The sequence below is a fragment of the Phocoena sinus genome, chromosome 3 (genome assembly GCF_008692025.1).
Source record: "Phocoena sinus isolate mPhoSin1 chromosome 3, mPhoSin1.pri, whole genome shotgun sequence".
NCBI classification, from domain to species: domain Eukaryota; kingdom Metazoa; phylum Chordata; class Mammalia; order Artiodactyla; family Phocoenidae; genus Phocoena; species Phocoena sinus.
The window spans coordinates 18145758-18166593 of record NC_045765.1 but is presented as its reverse complement, the minus strand read 5'-3'; the positions used below and the strand labels follow the sequence as shown (position 1 = coordinate 18166593).

At 41.0% G+C, this 20836-nt stretch overlaps 1 protein-coding gene across 3 annotated transcripts in view; it reads right to left on the bottom strand.

Moving 5' to 3' along the window:
* CNOT6 (CCR4-NOT transcription complex subunit 6) overlaps positions 1-12427 on the bottom strand; it is a 65217-nt gene extending 52790 nt beyond the window's left edge. The window contains exon 1 of one of the 3 annotated variants that reach the window (XM_032626707.1): positions 12023-12427. The gene's annotated coding sequence lies outside the window, so the exon portion shown is untranslated. The remainder of the gene's footprint in view (positions 1-12022) is intronic. The other 2 variants (XM_032626706.1, XM_032626708.1) reach the window with 2 other exon arrangements.
* Between the last annotated feature and the right edge of the window lie 8409 nt (positions 12428-20836).

Here is a 20836-nt window from a genome sequence, read left to right as displayed (position 1 = left end):
ATGACCATCAATGGTTAATAAAAGCATTAGGTGAAAAAAAATCCAATGAAAAAATTTTAAATAGATAGATCAGGCTGTAAGACCTCAACCCAAGGATCGATTTCAGTATTAGGACAACTAGACTTACATGCCAATACTATGTATGCCCTTGCCCCTTCATCCAAAAAATTAAAAGTAAAATTGAACCTGAATCAAATCAGCCTCTCTAGATCTAGTACCAGTTTACACTAAGTAAGGGAGACAGAGGAACATGTTAAAAATAACACGAGGCACAACAATGTGAATATACTTAACACTACTGAACTGTACACTTAAAATGATTATTAAGATAGTAAATTTTGTTATAATTTTACCATGATTAAAAATTTTTTTCTTAATTTTAAAATAATGCCACAAGAATACAGCCAGCCAGACACAGACCATGGAAAGTTCAACATGACAGAAGACCCAGTTTCTTCAACAAATGAATGATATGAAAAAGGGGGAGTAAGAGGAAGTTGATATTAAATGACTTAAGCGGCACAACGATCAAATGAAATGTATAGACCTTGTTTGGGTCTGATCTGACCAAATCAAGTGTAAAAAACATTTTTGAGAATTGGACAAATTTGAAGAAGAACTAAACCTAAGTTGATATTGGGACCATTGTCCATTTTGCTTGTGGTTATTTTTTAAATTCTTATTCTTATAGAAACATTCTGAAATATTCAGGTGAAATGAAATCTCACTTCCTTGCATATTCTCCCAAACTCCTTGCCCCAGTCTCACTTCACCTCATGTGTCTGGATGAGCCATAATCTGCTTTAACCAAGTCTCTACCTACTCTGGATACCTACACAGCTAAATAAAGCTGGAGAAAAACCTACCATCATGTAAACTTAAAGTAAGCCAGTCAGCAATCACTTACGTCAAACGTACTTACTGTTGAACGGGTTCAATGTTTTAGTTTTACAAGAAGAAAAGTTATGGAGATGGATGATGGCGAAGGCTGCACGACATTATGAATGTATTTAATACCATTGAATGCTACACTTAAAAATGGTTAAGATGGTAAATTTTACGTTATGTATATTTTCTACAATAAAAAAAAATGGAAAAAAGTTAAAGCAACTTTCATTATGCTATGCTGCTCCTCTAATGATGAGAAGTAGAGCTATCTTTCAAACATAGAAATGGTTTTGACCATGTAGTCAAAACACAGGAGATAAGTAATCCTAAAAAGCTTTTTGAAGAAAGTAAAAATATAAATGGTGAGACTAATCATCTGTACAAGAAACAGCACATGTTTTTGTTTTGTCAAAAACTGTTAATAAAACTGTTCTCCTACACGTTAATTTCTCCAAAACAGAAATACAGTGCCTGAAGTTTTTAGACTAACACAAAAAATACCTAACAGAGAAAGCTATACAGTCAAGAACTGTTCCTGTTCCATCTAGAGGACAATCTGGTGAAGCAAGTGCCCATTCTGAATCATATGAATATACCAGTAATAACAAAATGCTGTGTAAGGTTACCAGAGCTTGATGACAACATCCCTTAAGATTCCTTAAGATCACCCAAATGCCACTATTCTGACTAGATTTTACTTTCGACCGTGTGATCTTCACTGGCTTTTCCAAACAGAATTTAATAATGGTAAGCTGCTCTCTCCAGCTGAGGTTAGTATTTTGAGTTACTATTAATTATTAATCATTTGACTTCTTAGTGAAAGTTCAGAAGTCTGATTTACCTCTCTCATGTGAGCTTATTTAGTGTGAATCAATGTCTGGAGTTTGATCACGCTTCAGAGAATAAATACAAATATTACTGAACTGAAATCTGAAATCCAAGCCCTAGACCGGGGGTCATTCAATCAAAGAGTCATGATTTCTGCCTAAGCGGCCAACCACTCCCTTTCTTGATTTTCATGACATATGATGTGTTGCCTTAAAATTTAAGAGACAGCTCATTACTTGAAAGCAGTGAGGAGATCTTCTTTATTTTCCAAATCCCTGACAGTGCAGATTAGGAAGTGGGGGGAAAAAAGAATATGATAGAATAAAAGAAACAGCAGCAAATTAGACAATCAAGCCCTTCTGAGGAGCCTATCTGCCCAGTGAGCAACCCCACCCATTTTTCTTGGAGTCCAACCGAACATAGTATTGGAAACTAGGTAGAGAAAAGGATATAAGAATACAAACAATTTAGGATTTTTCCCAAGGCTTGAAATCAACAAGCAGATCTTACTCTCTAAAAAATACAGTATGTCACTGCAGATTACTATCTAAAAAGAATAAAATGTTTCCAAAACAGGCTTGAAAACTGTCAAGTAGAATTAAAAGACTTTTAAAAAATAGGTAGGCCAGAGTCAGCAGGTATACAGCCCCTGACTATTCAATCTCTAATTCCTCCAGTCCAGTGCCAAACATCACTACTGATCCTGGCAGCATAAAATCTGTCCCTGATCTAGATCTCAGAGAAACGGTTTTTCAGTATCTTAGAATAATTATTTACCTTAAAGAAATACAGGACATTATTTACCAGTAGAGAAAGATATGCTTTCATTATTAAACATTTTATGAAACGGCTTAAAAAATACACAGGGGAGGGGGGTAAGAGGGAAGACGCAGGGGGGCGCAGGGCGGGGAAGAGACCATAAGTGCAAGTCAGCCACCATTTGAGGCAGCTTTTAAACTAAGAAAATTGGTACTAAAGAGAAAGATTTAAGTCTTTATCCTTTCAGTGGGTACTGTAAATAGTCATCAAATAGCCCCAGGTGAAAACGTCTCCTATTTTACAAAAGAATAAATGAAGAATGAAAGAATTAATAAAAAAAAACAAAAACAACATCATTTCATAATTCCTAATGAGGCTTTTTAAAACAAGGATTTATAAACTGGGTTAAAACCATTAGATGAATCATTGGCACTGGCATAATGCTAAGGTAACACCACCACCCAGATTGTTTTTTAATTATAGGGTAGAAAATGTTCAAGAGAGGAATAAACTGTTACCCCCTTCATCAATCTTCCCAACACTAATGGAGGTAGAACCAGATACTGTGGGTCTTCGGATCTGACAGAATATGAAATACACACCAACAATGTTTACGTTGATTAAGAGCTAGAGGAACTAGCCAGACGACACCAAAGAAGCAACTGGAATGCAGGACTTTCTGCAGGGTAAATGGTCTGCTACCTTTAACAAGCTGGTGTCAGGACTATTCTAGACTTAAAGAGAATTAAGGAATATATAGAATGAGATGCAATGAATGGTCCCTATATAGGATCCACAAATCTGCAACAAAGGACATTCTGCGGACTGTTCGAGAAACATTTAATACCTAGTTCATATTTTGAAATATCAATGAATTATTATGAGATCATGTTATTTTGGCAATGTACAAAAATGCATTTCTTGTTAAAAGGCACTCTGAAGTTAAATAATTTATTTTAAATTGTATTGGCCAGGTTTTTTTTCCAAGGGAAATGAGGCTGAGTTATAGCCAATCTTAACTGACAAGATAAAATGCTAAATTCCTCTTTTCCTTTCCTTGCTTGTTACATTTTCTCCTCCATTCTTGGTGCTTTACTTCTCTCACATATACAAAAGAGAAAAAAAGGAAAAGACGCAGAGGAAAGGAAGGGAGAGGAGAAGAAATAAACTCATGTGCAGAAAAATCCTTTTATTTGATGATCAGGAGCCTCACAAAGCTACAAGTTATGGAATATATGAAAAGGTAGTGCCACTAGCCTTGGTGCCAATTTACTTCTTCCTATCCAAATTTTCACCACGTCTTATCCAATTTTTCACTAAATCCCACTGATTTTTACCTCTTCAGGACTTCTAAATCTGTCTTCTCCATTTTCACAGCTACTTAAGTTAATTTACACCCTCATTTCTCAGCTACAACTTTTAAACAACCTTCTCTATACCTTCCTGATAGATGCCTGCTCATGTCACTCTCCTGCTTAAAAATCTAAGATGGCCTTTTCTGCCTACCTAGCTAAAGTCCTTTACAATCTGGATTTAGGCCAACTATTTTCTCACTCATCTTCAGCCACTGACACACAAGTTACCCTATAAAGTCTTAAATTAATCAAAGCAAACCTACTTCTAAGGCATAGTCTTTCAATAACACATGCTAATCCCTTCACCAAAGGGAACCTTCACCCTAAACTCCTACTCACCCGCTTCACGGCAACTCAGGTTAGATGTCAGAGTCCCTGTAAGCCCTTCCCAACAAAGGCAAAAATTCACTACTCTTTCCTCTGCACACCATACATTTACTACAGCATCTATCACCCCAGTTTGTATCTCCCAGTGTCTTGTGTAAGACCTAGCACGTTGTACTAATAAACTGGTCTAAACATTCCTTCATGACTCAAAATCAGGTTTTCAAAGACAAATCCAAAAAAAACAATTCAATACATCCAAACCATGCTTCCTTAAGGGAGCTTTCTTTACAGAATCATTCATTCAACCAATATATACTAAGCACCTTCTGCCTCTATGTGCCAAGCACTCTGCCAGGTTCTGGGAATAAAGAATAAATAGGAAATACGTACATGATCTTGGATCTTAATCTACTGGGGAGCGCAAACAAAAATCTTACGACGATGTAATCATACTACAACCCTTTTTACAAACATCACTCTAATTTAGGACTTCTTCCCTACCCCTCACAAACACAGGAGTTTATCATTCCCAGCTTTGAGCTATTCTGAACCTTGAAGATATTTCTAATGTTATATTCTTTAATCCCACCTTAATTTTTTTTGACATGTCTCATTCACCTACTCTAATATAGGGTCTTTGCACTTACATTTTAAATATTTTTATCTTTTCAGAGCCTGGCAAATAGTGTTTGGTGAGTACTTATAAGAATTCAAGGGGATAAGCTGGGACAGTAAAAAAAGCAAACATTGTGTAAGAGATAAGTATGCTAACAGAAGCAGTGCCCATGTTACCAGGAGTAAGAAAAACTAACATAAGCCTCTAATCTTGAAGGCAAAATCTAGAGAAACCAGACAGAAAGGACCTAAGTGACCAAAGGCTGAGAATATTTGTTCTAGGATAGGCTGGGATATGAAGCAAAGTGACAAACTTAAAGGTAAAACTGTATAAACATAATCTTAGTGACATGCTATGGCAAAATAAGAGCAAACCTCAAACAGGTGGGGGTAATGGCAAAACTGTGTTGGAGTGCCTATCTGCCATACTCTAATCTAGGCACATAACAGCTAACATGTTTTGAGCACTCACCAACTGGCAGGCCCTTCACATGCATTATCTCATTTAACCCTCAGGACTCCTATGAGTAAATACTATTGTATTATTCTCCATACATAAAGAAAGAACGGTCCAGAAAATAAGTCATTTACCTGAGATCACAGAGATCCTAAAGGCACAACTGTGATTTTAACCCAAGTCTGATCCAAAAGTCCATGCTTTCAACCACTATGCAATAATTTACTGGTAATTACCTCGATTTAATTCTCATAGCGATCCATGAAGTAGACACTATCCTCATTTTATTTTAGATGAGGAAACTGAGACTCTGAGTTTAAATAACTTGCCCAAGGTTGCACACACTTAGTAAGTAGTAGAGCTAGGATTTGAACCTGGGACAATCAAGCTGCAAAGCTGTACTCCAATGCCTCACACAAGTCTAGAATTCTGTCACTGATGAAACCAAGATCTTGTGTTCATTCTCCAAATATTATGTTGCTAAGACCATGAGCCCCTGAGTTTCCTTCTCAGATGTATCATCTTTCCAAACTACTCTTTACCTGTATTCTCTACTCCCAAACTCTGCCTAATACTCAACACAGCAGACCTCAAATTCTATCATCTCAGGACCCTTATACTCAAGTACCTCAAAGACCTTTCAATTGTGTGGGTTATATCTATCAATATTTACCATACTAGAAATTAGAAATAAGGAATTTTAAAATATGTATTACTCATTAAATATAATAAACCTATCACATGTTAACATTTTTATGAAAAGTAACTACTTTCAAAAACAAAGTAGGGCTTCCCTGGTGGCGCAGTGGTTGAGAGTCCACCTGCCGATGCAGGGGAGACGGGTTCCCCAGTCCGGGAAGATCCCACATGCCGCGGAGCGGCTGGGCCCATGAGCCATGGCTGCTGAGCCTGCGCGTCCGGAGCCTGTGCTCCGCAACAGGAGAGGCCACAACAGTGAGAGGCCCATGTACCGCAAAAAAAAAAAAAGTAAAATTTTGTGAGAAGAGTGACACTGTCTTATATTCTTGCAAATCTTTAAGGTGTGACATGCTAGAAGACAGCTGGATTCACCTATCTGCTCTGAATTCAACTGATCAGATATTACATATCATTTTGTCATTCTCTGGAAAAATCCACTGTATACTCATAAGAGGAAGAGAATGAAAAAGGGAAATAATCTTAGTAATATTTCTAAGAACTTAAGGTTTCTGTAGCCACCTCCTCCTGCCTCCCAAAATCTCAATTCCTTAAATCCTTTTCTCAAGTAGAATAAGAATAAATTTAAGTCCATATTGGTTTAACTAAAATTTCCAATCAGTAAGACCTCTGCGAAAAAAAAATTTTTAATTATGATAAAATATTCCTCCAAAACAGAGTCAAACAGCAGATGTAGTAGTTAGTCTAAGCTCTAAAAGAAGACTGGCATACCCATCTGCATCCACAGGGCCCAGCCAATAACCAACAGCCCATAAAAGTTTACTAGACTGCTGTTAAAATGCAATTCTAATCATGTGCCCGTGCCTAATAACACAAGTGAATATAAAATACAGTCAGAGAGAAGCCTGAGTGTACTGCAACACCACAGGAAACTGCCAATTTTGAAGGTCAAAAATGGTCAAACACTAGCAATTTCATGATAAATTAACTCAAAATAGAACTATAAAGATACACCAAGTATAGGTCAACCACAAATTTCAATTTAAAACACAAACACTTCTTAGCTTAAAATTTTTAATTTCTATATTTTAAGTCAAATATAAAGTATGGAACAAAAGAACATATTAGGACAATTTAGATTTATGATCTAGCCAGCAAAGCTGAGGGCCTACTAACGTTAAGTCAAACCATGATTTGTGTGATGAAACATCACCGAGATCAAAAAGGAAAGGAGAGGGAGCCATCAATATTAAATCTGTTCTCTTAGTATGAGACAAGCAACAGCCGTCTAGTTTACACCTTCAGCAATGATGGCTACCAACAGAAATCTTTTCATTTCTTTCTTATCTTTTGCCAGTTTCCATAATCTATTTGCTCCTCCCACTCTTACAATCACAGTATTCTAGCTACCCTTATCTAGTTGGAATTTTGGCCTTTTGAGGCATTCAACATTTATTCTAGCTGCTAATTCATGTATACAATCATTTTGGGAGATTCTAATATAGTCACAATCAGTTTTGACCCACTAGTCTTCTTTTCCCCTAAAAACTAAGAAAGAAAATTATTCATGAAATGCTGACCTTATAAATCATCAAGAAGCCTTTAACAACTCTAGAATATTTCTCTCACAGGGCTTAAATGAACTCTCTGACCCCAGTTTCTTGGGCCCACCTCCTTCATCCAGCCTTCACATTTTTACTATGTCTCCTGAAAAAGTATGTCTCACACACACAATTTCCCCACCCCTATCCACCTAAACTCTCAATGAATCCCTATTATATACAGACGAAAGTCTCAACACTTTAAGAAAAAGCCTAAGACTATTCAGACTGTTTCTGGCCACTCCTCCTGTCCCTTTCATCTTTGCATCCTATGTTTCACAGCCCAAGTTGTATGTAACTTGACTTTGCACATGTTCTTTCTTCTCACTAAAAGGTCCTACTCAGTCTAACAAACCTCTATTCAACCTTCAAAGCTCAGCCCAAAGACCTCTGAGATGACCCCCTCAAGCTTCCCAAGCAGAATTAGTTGCTCCTTCTTTAGCATGCCCCAAATGCTTTGTGTATTCCTCATTACTATATAACTTGATGAGCACTTTATTGGTTCATCTGTTTTTCTCTCCATACCATTATAAACCCATTTAGAATAAAAAAGCATAAGCCCTATTAGAGGAGCAAGTCTATTATGGTGCCTGACACATGGGTGTTTCCAGTATTTTTGGAACTGAGTTTTAGCCCTATTTTACAATGCTGTGTTCAAGTATAATCAGTTCTGCTGTATCACTTATTCTGAAAATAATCTGTTCCAACGTAACCGATATATTAGAAAATTTGAGCATAACACAAAATTCCCATTTGCTTATGTGTGATTTTTTCTGTGAAAAAACTAGATGAAGGTAGAAACCTGCCCCCAGCTGAACTGAGCTGCATAGAAATACACAAAATACACACACCTTAAAACACCTACCAGCTACATCAGCTCACTCTGTGTGTGTGCACAAGAGCTGAGCCACACCCACCCACCTCTGGTGTTATTGTAACATTCCATTCGATTTCAGGTAACTCTCCTTCCACCACTGTACAGTAACTCACAAGCAGCAACCTTTCTGATGCCCATTAACACAAGCAAACCAGGTCTTTTTCAAGGTAAAGTGACACATTTATTGCAGTATTTATGTATACCATAACCATTTAACATGTGTAAAACTATGCTATCATTTTTACCAGGTTCCTTTTTTTTTTTTTTTTTTTTTTTTGCGGTACGCGGGTCTCTCACTGTTGTGGCCTCTCCCGTTTCGGAGCACAGGCTCTGGACGCGCAGGCTCAGCGGCCACGGCTCACGGGCCTAGCCGCTCCGCAGCATGTGGGATCTCCCCAGACCAGGGCACGAACCCACGTTCCCTGCATCGGCAGGCGGACTGTCAACCACTGCGCCACCAGGGAAGCCCACCAGTTCCTTTTTATTAAAATAAGTCACTGACAAAGTTTTGAGTGTTGTGCCTTAGTTCCACTTTTCCCAAAAGGCCTGTAGTTTTTACTGCACAATTTTCCATATCATGGTGATTTTTAGGAACTTACATGTTGCTTTACAGCAGAACTGACTACATAAATTAACAGCTGTATGAGGAGTTCTTAGGTTTTAAGAAATTTTCAGTATTTCAATTCCAATAATATATAGGAGAGAACACTCTGCCCTCTCCCCAATTTCACAAAATGTTTACAGTCCATATCCTCACAGACCATTAGGATAGCCATAACCGTTAAGCTTGGTGGCTCTCATTTCTGGTGAGCAGAGAGTTGATTTTTCCAGCTTAAGCTCTACAGTCTGCCTAAGCCTAACTCAGAAGACAAGTTCTGAATGTCTGAACTTTCACATGTACCGTTATATGGGTTTCATTTTTTTTATTGCTCTTTTTTCCAAAACATTTTGATTTTAAATTACCCTGTATTATAGAGCAATTGAACCGAGCCCTCAAGCCCACTATAAAATGGATCAGACACAAAAGACCCTATATCCAAGTTTAAAATAGATTCAGAGTCACTAACTCCATAGTATCTCAAATGTGACTTTTTTATATGTATGGCTCCACTTAATTCTCCACACTGATGCCCAAATGATCTCTATATCACCTTGTTCCCCTATGAAAAATATTTTGGCTCACTCCTTTGCTACAGAATAAAGATATAAACCTCACTTTTAGCTTAGTACATATGGTTCTTCAAAATCTAGGATGGACACACCTTTGCAGGCTCATCTCCAGTCACTCTCCCTGTTTCAGTAACACATCGATATTGGCCTTACCCCAACACTTGGCACCTCAGTGCACCCACAGTTCCTTTTGTCTGAAATGACCCCATCTCTCCAGTTTGACAAACACCTATTCCGTGCTATTTTCTGTAAACTGCTCCCACACATTCTACAAATTTCATCGTTCTCTCCTGTTCTCCCCACAGCACTCTGTACACCTACTAAGACTACAGCAAGAAGACAGCAATTGAGTGTTATTCACTTTTTAATTCCCAGGGTCTAACATTATGTCCAGCATATACTATTCCTTGCACATAACTTATCAAGAAAATAAAAATGGATGAGGGAGAGGTAAAGCCCAGAGAAGGGTAAGATTAAGGCAGTCTAAATGAGTCCCCATCTTACATGCAAATAAACACTTTAAAAGCAGTTTCCCAACCAGTATACCTTCCATATGGGAAAGTTACAAGTGTGCTGAAGACGGCCCTCACCTCTCATGGCCCAAAGGCTACAGCTCTGAGCAGCCTTGACCATTTATTCCAGGATGCCTTACATATATTATCCCTTTCTGTTGCACTATGATATGAAAAAGATTTATGCTTTAAATATAAAAAAGGCTAATATGAACGTGGTGGAATGCCTACACATTAACCAAAATAAATGCATTATTTATGAACCATAAGTACAGAAGCAAATGCCTCTATTTGTAGCCAGGACCAAATTCTGTAACCAACTCATATCTGTTCAAGAGTCTAAAAAGTTTTACTTTGCCACCAAGGTTTAAGAAACCTGAAAATACCTACAAATCAAACAGGCATTCAAAAGAGTTTCCTCATCTACATTACCAATGATCAAGACACTTCTGAAACTATGCAAAATATTCTGAGTCTCACAGGAAACTTTGTCTTTTGTCACATCCTCATTTTTTGACCATTTCATTAAGTATCTTATTCACCTACTGAGAACTGACCAGACTCAACTACCTCAAATAACTTCCAGCCATTAAAACGCACTCCGCCCTCCCAAAAAAACTAATCTCCATCAAGTACCTCACTCTCATGTGCTCTCCCATTTACACAAAACCTGGTCCTTTCCCTCGTAACTGTAATATCTTGGGCAAGTCACTTTAACCTTTCTAGGCCTGTTTCCTCAACAGCAGCTATTCAAATATTTCGTTTAAAGCAAGTTGACTGGACTAGATCACTGGTCTAAAAATATTAAGCAATTTTTATTCTAAAAGTCATCACATCCTAAAGACTGCGATAATTGCTCTGATAGCAATTATAAAACAAGTCTTCAAAACCTTTTGATCCATGGACACAGCTCCTAAAGCCTACAAAACTGTTTTGGGATGATAAATTCGAGTGTGCTGTGAAAAACACAAAGTGCTACTATATGCCATTTTATTTTTCACTTGTTCATATTCACTCTCTTCGTCTCCAAAATTAAAACCCCCAGACACAAAGAGGCAAGATTCCACACTACCACTAATGGGGCAATCCACCTGGAAAACAGGTAAGTATGGGAACTCATGTTAAAGAAGATTATTTAAACGTCAGCTTAACACAATAACAAATCCAAAAAGGACGAGCAAGATGACCATTCACAATGTTGTCATTTGCAGTAACAGTTCAAGAAGAGGTTACAGGTGTTCATTAGCAGGCTCTTTGGAGAAGCTGTAGGAGATAAAGTCAAAAAAAAAAATTTCCAAAGAAAATAATGATTGGTGTTTAGAAAAAAAGAAAAGAGATACGATTCAGGTTATTACACAAAACTTCAAGTAATTAGAACTATCTCTGAGTCCTCAGCAATATCATAAATCTCTTCATCTGGTGCTAAGGGTTTCTTTAACCATGTCATTCCCATCCCCCCACCCCCCACCCCCAAAATTTGTGTTAAACTGAATTTTAAATACATTTGGGGGAGCGGGTAAACAGTTGGTTTCCCGCTTTGCGGTAACTGCGAAGTTCCACACTCCACTCCGCGCAATCCCACACCGCCGCTTCTCCAAAGTTGCCACCCATCCCAGCCAAGAGTCCCGGACACCAACTCCCCTCCTCCAGGTGACCAGAGCCAGAGTCGACAGCCAGCGCATCCCCCAACCCTGGCGCCCCCTGCGCGGCCCCGCCCCCGCCGTCAAACAACACCCCCCAGCCCCGGACTCGGCGCGGGGGCGCGGTCCGGGGACCAACTGGATGGCGACAGCCGCGCGTCTAGGGACCCCCAACAGCCACCATCTCCTCCAGTCTTCGGGCCCGCTGCACGCAAAACTCAAGGTGCTCTTGCTCGAGTCCCCCGCGCTACGGTCCCGGGGACACGACCGAGAGGGGCCCGTGGGCAGCAGTGTGGGGAGCAGCGCTCAGCCGGGCCTCGGGCTGGTCTCGCTCACCTCTTGGGGTGCGCCGCCTTCCTCCGCCGCTGCCGCCGCCTCCTCCCTGTGAGTGCAGCGGGGTCTGACCTGTGGAACCACCATACCAGTCCCGCCCGCTGCTGCAGCGCCGCCGTCGCCGCTCCTCTGCCGCCTCAGCCGCCGCTCTTTGTTCTCCCTCCGAGATCCACCGCGTCAGCCGCCCTCTTCAGCCGCCTCGATGGGCCACCACTACGGCCTCCCGGCCTCTCGGCCTCCGGCCTCACCCTCCTCGCTGCACCCACCGCTGCCTTCCCCTTCGCGCAGCCGACGCCGCCGCCACCGACGCCGCCGCCTCCTCCTCCTCTGCGCCCCCCTCGTTTTCATTGAAAGCAAACAAGCATCATGGCGGCGGCCGCCGTCCCACCCGTTCCCCCTCCCCCCACCCACCCCAAGCCTGCGAGCGCCGCGACAGACGCTGCCGCTCCAACATCCCGGCCGCCCATTGGCCGCCGCCGCCGGGCGCGACCATTCAGCATCCGGGGAGGTCGCTCTCCGCTCGTCCCTCTCTTCCCCCACCCCCGCGATGGGGAGCAGTGAGCCGGCCGGGCGCGCTCCCGGGTCAGACCTCCCTCTCCTCTTCCCGCTCTCCTCGCTCGTTTCCTGCCTTGTCGCTTCTACTTTCTCATCTTCTTAACGCTACTACGCTTTTCAGCTAGCTCTTTTTTTTTCCTTTCTTTCTCTTTTTTTTTGTCTCACGCTGTTCATTTTTGTTCCTCTCTTCCCTCTATTTCCTTGATCTTCCTCCCTTTCGTGTCGCTTATCAATTACATGGAAACAGGGACAAGCTCTCAGACTTTTGACCCTTAGCCAGTATCCTGAGCTGCCTAAAGACAAGACATGCAGTCGTGAACAGTGGCTTGATTCATCCTGCCTCAGATATGAAGAAAAAACTAATTAATGGCACGTTTCGGTCCATTAATGGTCATTCAGTCCAGTAAATTCAGGGACAATTCTGGTGGGATCCCAGCCCGGAGTAATTGTCCGCAGCTGTGTTCAAAGAGCAAGATGTTCTATTCAGGTGGAGATTGAAAATGAGCAGAGAAAGGATTGATGATGCTTGCATGAGTGCACATTTGTTGACTGGTGGTCAAGGCCCTGTGCTGGGACCAAGGCAAAGAGATGAATCAGGCCCCGGCCTGCCCTCAGTAAGCTTACAGCCTAGGGACAAGAGAAACACTCAACAGACTGTTAAAACTCATTAGAGGTGCATGAGGACAGGCATGGCCTGAGGAAAACGGAATAGCTGTCCACTCACCTACATGGCAAACTAGGATGGGCTCCTGGCTCTTTCCTGGAAAATCAACTCTGAAGAAATGAGAGTGAAATGGGTTCCAGGAACTAACAATAGCAACAAAATGAGACACCCTCTCTTGCTATACTGGGCTAGAGGATATGGGAAATGGTTGGCTGATTTTGGGGCAGAGGAGAGCTAGAAGGGCAAGAAAAGATTGAGACCGTAGGACTCCTGGGCACAGAAGCTTTTCAAACGGTTGCTAATCAGGGAAGGGAGGGGTTGCAGAGACAAGGGAGGAGCAGCCAGGAAATAATAGTGCAGCCTTGGGGCAGGGTCCTGGTACTACCTCAAGGGATACACATAACTATCTTTGAGCTCTTTACAGAACTAAAACCCCCAACAAATAGAAGATGTCAGCATTATTCATTCCAGAGAAGACCACTTGAGGCCAGATTAAAGGAACCAGAGAAGCTCATCAAGAGATTACCAGAGACCAGATTAAAGGAGTGAATGCCCTGCACACACCCTAATCTTATCAGCAACCCTGCCCTTGAACCATTGCTATAAAACTCCTCACCAAATCCTTCCACGTTGGGACACACAGTTTTTCAGGGGCACAACCCTGCTGTGTCCCCCCTTTGCCTGGCAAAGCAATAAAACTATTCTTTTCCTCTTCACCCAAAACTCCAAGATTCAATTCAGCACCAGTGCACGAAGGCTGAGTTTTCAGCATCAACGGTCCAGCGCTCTAGTGTCAGAGGACACTAGACAACAACAGGGTAACATGAAAGCCCAGGAGGGGTAGCAGGTTGCTAAGAACAAGTGCAGACTGACTGGCTGCCTGTGGGCATCCCTCCACAGCCTCCAACCCCAGGCTTCTGAATACTGGGGTTGTGCAGTCCCTGTGCTCTACAAAGTCTCACCAGACTGAGGGAGGAGCCAGTGGCACTCTCTGCCCCCCCGTAAATGCTGTGCCCTGGCAACCTGTGCTCCAGCCTGGAGAGAGGGGTGAATTTTTGTAATTCATCTGCCCAGAAGGAGCTACTTTTTGTGATTGATACCATGTGTATGGGGGCAGGGAAGTCCAGTTGCATAACAAAAAAACTTGCATAGAACCACGAGTTTATTACATCTCATTATTCTAGTGCTCCAGGTCTCACTTGGGGTCTCTCATGCCTCTACTGAGATGGTGGCTGGGGTTGGATTCTGGCACCTCCATGTCCCCAGCAAGCCCTCCCTTTGTAGTGTTTTACCCTCCCACTTTTCTTTGTGGCTTCTCTCTAGCAGGTTATCCTGAACATCTTTCATGGCAACCCAGGGCTCCAAGAGAGAGGAAGTGGAAGACCCTTTGAAGAATGTCACTTTCTCTGTATTCTATTGGTCAAAATAGTCACAAGCCCAGTCCAGATTTAAGAGAAGAGGACATAAGCAGTGCAGGAGCTTCATGCACATAAAGGGAAGGAGAGACTTATTTGGGGCCATCTCAGTAGACTAGCTACCACAGAGAAGGAACCAATGGTGGCCCTGCCTGTGCACATCCTCTTCTTTCTGAATATCTGAAGAGAACCCCACCAAATGCCTTTCCAGATCCAGATCAAAGTGCCCCTCATATTAGGCAAGACTTCCCTGTGTAAGTTATAAAACCCAAACTCAGATAGGCTTGATGAAGAAAGAGGTCATTTATGTATTCAGGTATCACATAACTGAAAAGTTCAGACATCTTAAAATATCAACAAGAATCAATCCAGGGGCTTCCCTAGTGGCACAGTGGTTGGGAGTCTGCCTGCCGATGCAGGGGACACGGGTTCGTGCCCCAGTCCGGGAAGATCCCACATGCCATGGAGCAGCTGGGCCCGTGAGCCATGGCCGCTGGGCCTGGGCGTCCAGAGGCTGTGCTCCGCAGCGGGAGAGGCCACAGCAGTGAGAGGCCCGCGTACCGCAAAAAAAAAAGAATCAATCCAATCTCACTCTTCCACCCTCCACTCAGCTTTCCTCCCCACTGGCTTCACAAGGACTGTGCAACCAGGCAGGAAAGATGGCCACTAGCACCTACAGGCTTAGATTCTAACAGCTCCAGCTGCAAATGCATACCTCATTTTATTGTACTTCACTTTATTGTGCTTCACAGATAGTGCATTTTTTACAAATGGAAAGTTTGTGGGAACCCTGCATTAAGCAAGTCTATTGGCATCAGTTTCCATCAGCATTTGCTCACTTCATGTCTCTATGTCATGCTTTATAATTCTCACAATATTTCAAACTTTTTCATTGTTACTATATTTGTTACGGTGATCTGTGATCAATGATCTTTGATGTTACTCTTGTAATTGTTTTGAAGCACCACGAACTGGGCCCACGTAAGACAACAAATTTAATAAGTGTTGTCTGTGTTTTGACTGCTCCACTGACCAGCCTTTCCTCTGTCTTTATACCTCTCTTCAGTCCTCCCTAATTCCTGAAACACAACAATATTGAAATTAGGCCAGTTAATAACCCTACAATGGCCTCTAAGTGTTCAAATGAAAGGAAGTGTCACACATCTCTCACTTTAAATCAAAAGCTAGAGATGATTAAGCTTAGTGAGGAAGGCATGTCAAAAGCTGAGATAGGCTGAAGGCTAGACCTCTTATGCCAAACAGTTAGCCAAGCTGTGAATGCAAAGGAAAAGTTCTTAAAGGAAATTAAATGTGCTACTTCAGTGAACTGATGAACGACCAGAAAGTGAAACGGCCCTATTGCTGATATGAAGAACATTTTAATGGTCTGGATAGAAGATCAAACCAGCCACAACATTCCCTTAAGCCAAAGCCTAATCCAGAGCAAGGTCCTGACTCTCTTCAATTCTATGAAGACTGAAAGAGGTAAGGAAGCTGCAGAAGAAAAGTTTGAGGCTAGCAGAGGATGGTTTACAAGGTTTAAGGAAAGAAGCCGTCTCCATAACATAAAAGTACAAGGTGAAGCAACAAGTGCTGATGTAGGAGCTGCAGCAAGTTGTCCAGAAGATTTAGCTAAAAAAATGAATGAAGGTGGCTACACTAAACAGATTTTCAATGTAGACAAAACAGCATTATATTGGAAGAAGATGTCATTTAGGACATTCATAGTTAGAGAGGAGAAGTCAAAGCCTGGCTTCAAAGCTTCAAAAGACAGGCAGACTGTCTCATTAAGGGTTAATGTAGCTGGTGACTTGAAGTCAATGCTCATTTACCATTCCAAAAATCCTAGGGCCCTTAAGAATTATGCTCAATCTACTCTGCCTGTGCTATATAAATGGAACAACAAAGCCTGGATGACAGCACACCTGTTTGAATCACAGTTTACCGAAAAAAACTACTGTTGAGACCTACTGCTCAGAAAAAAAGATTCCTTTCAAATACTGCTGCTCATTGACAATGAGCACCTGGTCACCCAAGAGCTCTGATGGAGATGTACAACATTAGTGTTTTCATGCCTGCTAACACAACATCTATTCTGAAGCCCATGGATCAAGAAGTAATTTTGACTTTCTAGTCTTCTTATTTAAGAAACAGATTTTATAAAGCTATAACTGCCATAGATAGTGATTCGTCTGATCAAGGCAAAGTCAATCAAAAACCTTCTGGAAACATTTCACCATTCTAGATGCCATTCATAACTCATGAGAAGATGTCAACATATCAGTATTAATGGGAGTTTGAACAAAGTTGATTCCAACACTCATGGAAGACTTTAAGGGGGCTCAAGACTTTAGTGGAGGAAGTAACTGCAGATGTTATGGAAATAGCAAGAGAACTTGAATTAGAAGAAGAGCCTGAAGATGTGACTGAATTGCTGCAATCTCATTATAAAACTTAATGGATGAGGAGTTGTTTCTTATGGATGAGCAAAGAAACTGGTTTCTTTAGATGGAATCTACATCTGTTGAAGATTCTTGAAATGACAACAAAGGATTTAGAATATTACATAAACTTAATTGATAAGGCAGCAAGAGTATTTGAGAGGATTGACTCCAATTTTGAGAGAAGCTCTTCTTTGGGCAAAACACTATCAAATGGCATTGCATGCTACAGAGAAATGGTTCATGAAAGGAACTCAATCAATATGGCAAACTTCATTATTGTCTTATTTTAAGAAATTGCCACAGCCATCCTAGCCTTCAGCGATCACCACCCTGATCAGTCAGCAGCCATAAACATCAAGACAAGACCCTCCACCAACAAGAAGATTATGACTTGGGCTTTCCTTGGTGGCACAGTGGTTGAGAATCCACCTGCCAGTGCAGGGGACATGGGTTTCAGCCCTGGTCCGGGAAGATCCCACATGCCTCAGAGCAACTAAGCCCGTGTGCCACAACTACTGAGTCTGCACTCTAGAGCCCGCAAGCCACAACTACTGAAGCCCGTGCGCCTAGAGCCCATGCTCTGCAACAAGAGAAGCCACTGCAATGAGAAGCCACAAAAAAGACCCAATGCAGCCAAAAATAAATTATTTTTTTAGAAAAAGAAGATTATGACTTGCTGAAGGCTCAGATGGTTAGCAATTTTTAGCAGTAAGGCATTTCTTTTTTTTTTTTTTGTGGTACGCGGGCCTCTCACTGTTGTGGCCCCTCCCGTTGCGGAGCAACAGGCTCCGGACGCGCAGGCTCAGTGGCCATGGCTCACGGGCCCAGCCGCTCCACGGCATGTGGGATCCTCCGGGACCGGGAACCCGTGTCCCCTGCATCGGCAGGCGGACTCCCAACCACTGCGCCACCAGGGAAGCCCAGTAAGGCATTTCTTTTAAAAAAAATTTTTTTAAAGTCTTTATTGAATTTGTTACAATATTGCTTCTGTTTTATGTTTTGGTTTTTTGGCCGTGAGGCATGTGGGATCTTAGCTCCCCGACCAGGGATTGAACCCACACCCTCTTCATTGGAAGGTGAAGTCTTAACTGCTGGACCACAGGGAAGTCCCAGCAGTAAGGTATTTCTTAATTAAGGTATGTACATTTTTTTAGACATAATGCTATTGCACACTAAATACACTACCGTGTCAACATAACTTTTATATGCACTGGGAAACCAAAAAATTTGTGTGACTCACTTTAACGTGATATTTGCTTTAGTGCAGTGGTTTGGAACTGAACACACAATATCTCTGAGGTTTGCCCATATATAGTTTTTTTCCCTAAGATTAAACCACCTTATTCATTGTGATAAAAATAATTTGTGGTCATGGTTTAAAAAAAAAAGACTAAATTACAGAAAGGCATGAATAAGAAAGTGGAGGTCTCATCCCTGGCCTGACTCCAGCCACACTCCTCAAAGATTTGAATTGTTTACAAGGCTTTGGCCTTAAATAACAAAATAAAATAAACAAACTAAAACATTCTCAAACATGCTTACCGAATAAGGATATTTACTGACTCCCATCACTGAAAGTCCAAATGTAGGGCAGCCTTTAGGGTTGTTTGATTTAAGGCCTACAGGCAGATTAATCATTGATACTGCCCTGGACAAAAAATATTTTGTTACTTTGCTGCTTATTATGGGATATAGGGTGTTGGAAACCTGACTTGAAGTAACTTAAGCAGAAATAGGAGTGTATTGGCTCAGGAAAATACTAGCTTCTCTAATAAAGATACAAAATTTCTTGCTCATGTAACCATTCAGCAAGTGATTTTTCTTCCTACTAGTGACTCAGGGACCTTTCCTCTTACGGCTCTGTCATCCCCTAGGACAGGGGTTCTTATTCTGGGGTCCATGTACCCCCAAGAGATCTGTGGATAGAAATCAGGGAGGGGTGCAGCAAACCCAGATGGGTCAAGTTTAGCTTTTCCTGCCATTTTGAGTCTAAATAACAAACCACAGTAGGATGTGACTATAACCAATGGCAAACCTCAGCCTGATATTTTCATATCCTCTCACAGTTGTACAATAGAGATCATTTCCCCCAATTTCATTTTTTCTTTTTTTAGTTGAGGTAAAATTTACATAACTTAAAATTAACCATTTTAAAGTGCACAATTCAGTAATATTTACTACATTCACAATGTTGTGCAACCATACCTCTCTCTATTTCTAAAACAGTTTCATCATCCTAAAAGAAAATGTTAGGTATATCTAGAAATATCATTTTCACTCATTTACAACTTTGAAAATGTGGTAGATATTAGACCCACCAGTAGAACATGCATTTAACATGCTATTTAAATGCATAAATACTATTATGTCATAACACTTAAAATATTTTGGTAACTGTATTTCAATATAACTGGTTTCCTTTGTAATCCTCTGTATTGGGTTGGCTAAAAGTTCATCTGTTTTTTTCCTTAAGGTGCCTCTGGTAGCTCTTAGTTGTCTTTAACTTCATTCGAAACAATTTTGTTAGGTTGTATGTGACAGTTGTCATATCAGAATGCATTTTTAAAAAGCTTCTCAAAATTGGTGAATTTTTGTGTAGCCATTTTAATATTGAAGATGGAAGAAAAAAAGCAACATTTTTGTCATATTATGCCTTATTATTTCAAGAAAGGTATAAATGTAACTGAAATGCAAAAAAAGATTTGTGCATTTTATGGAGAAGGTGCTGTGACTGATCGAACATGTCAAAAGTGGTTTGCGAAGTTTCATCCTGCAGATTTCTCACTGGACGATGCTCCACAGTTGGGTAGATCAGTTGAAGTTGATAACGATCCAATTGAGACATTAATTGAGAACAATCAACATTTTACCACCTGGGAGATAGCCGACATACTCAAAATATCCAAATCAAGCACTGAAAATCATTTGCACCAGCTTGGTTATGTTCATCGCTTTGATGTTTGGGTTCAACATAAGTTAAGTGAAAAAATCCTTCTTGACTGTATTTCTGTATATGATTCTCTACTTAAACGTAATGAAAACTTTCCATTTTTGAAACAAATTGTGACGGCTGATGAAAAGTGGAACTGTACAATAATATAGAATGGAAGAGGTCATGGGTCAAGCGAAATGAACAACCACCAACCACACCAAAGGCCAGTCTTCATTCAAAGAAGGTGATGTTTTATATGTGCTGGGATTAGAAAGGAGTCCTCTATTATGAGCTCCTTCCAGAAAACCAAACGATTAAATTCCAACATGTACTGCTTCCAATTAGACCAACTGAAAACAGCACTCGACAAAAAGCGTCTGGAATTAGTCAACAGAAAACGCGTAATCTTCCATCAGGATAACACAAGGCCGCATGTTTCTCTGATGACTGGGCAGAAACTGTTACAGCTTGGCTGGGAAGTTCTGATTCATCTGCCGTGTTCACCAGACATTGCACCTTTGGCTTTCCATTTATTTCAGTCTTTACAAAATTCTCTTAATGGAAAAACTTTCAATCCCCTGGAAGACTGTAAAAGGCACCTGGAACAGTACTTTGCTTAAAAAGATAAAAAGTTTTGGGAAGATGGAATTATGAGGTTGCCTGAAAACTGGCAGAAGGTAGTGGAACAAAATGGTGAATATATTGTTCAATAAAATTCTTGGTGAAAATGAAAAATGCGTCTTTTATTTTTACTTAAAAACCAAAGGAAATTTTTGGCCAACCCAGTATTTTATTTAATGCTTTTTT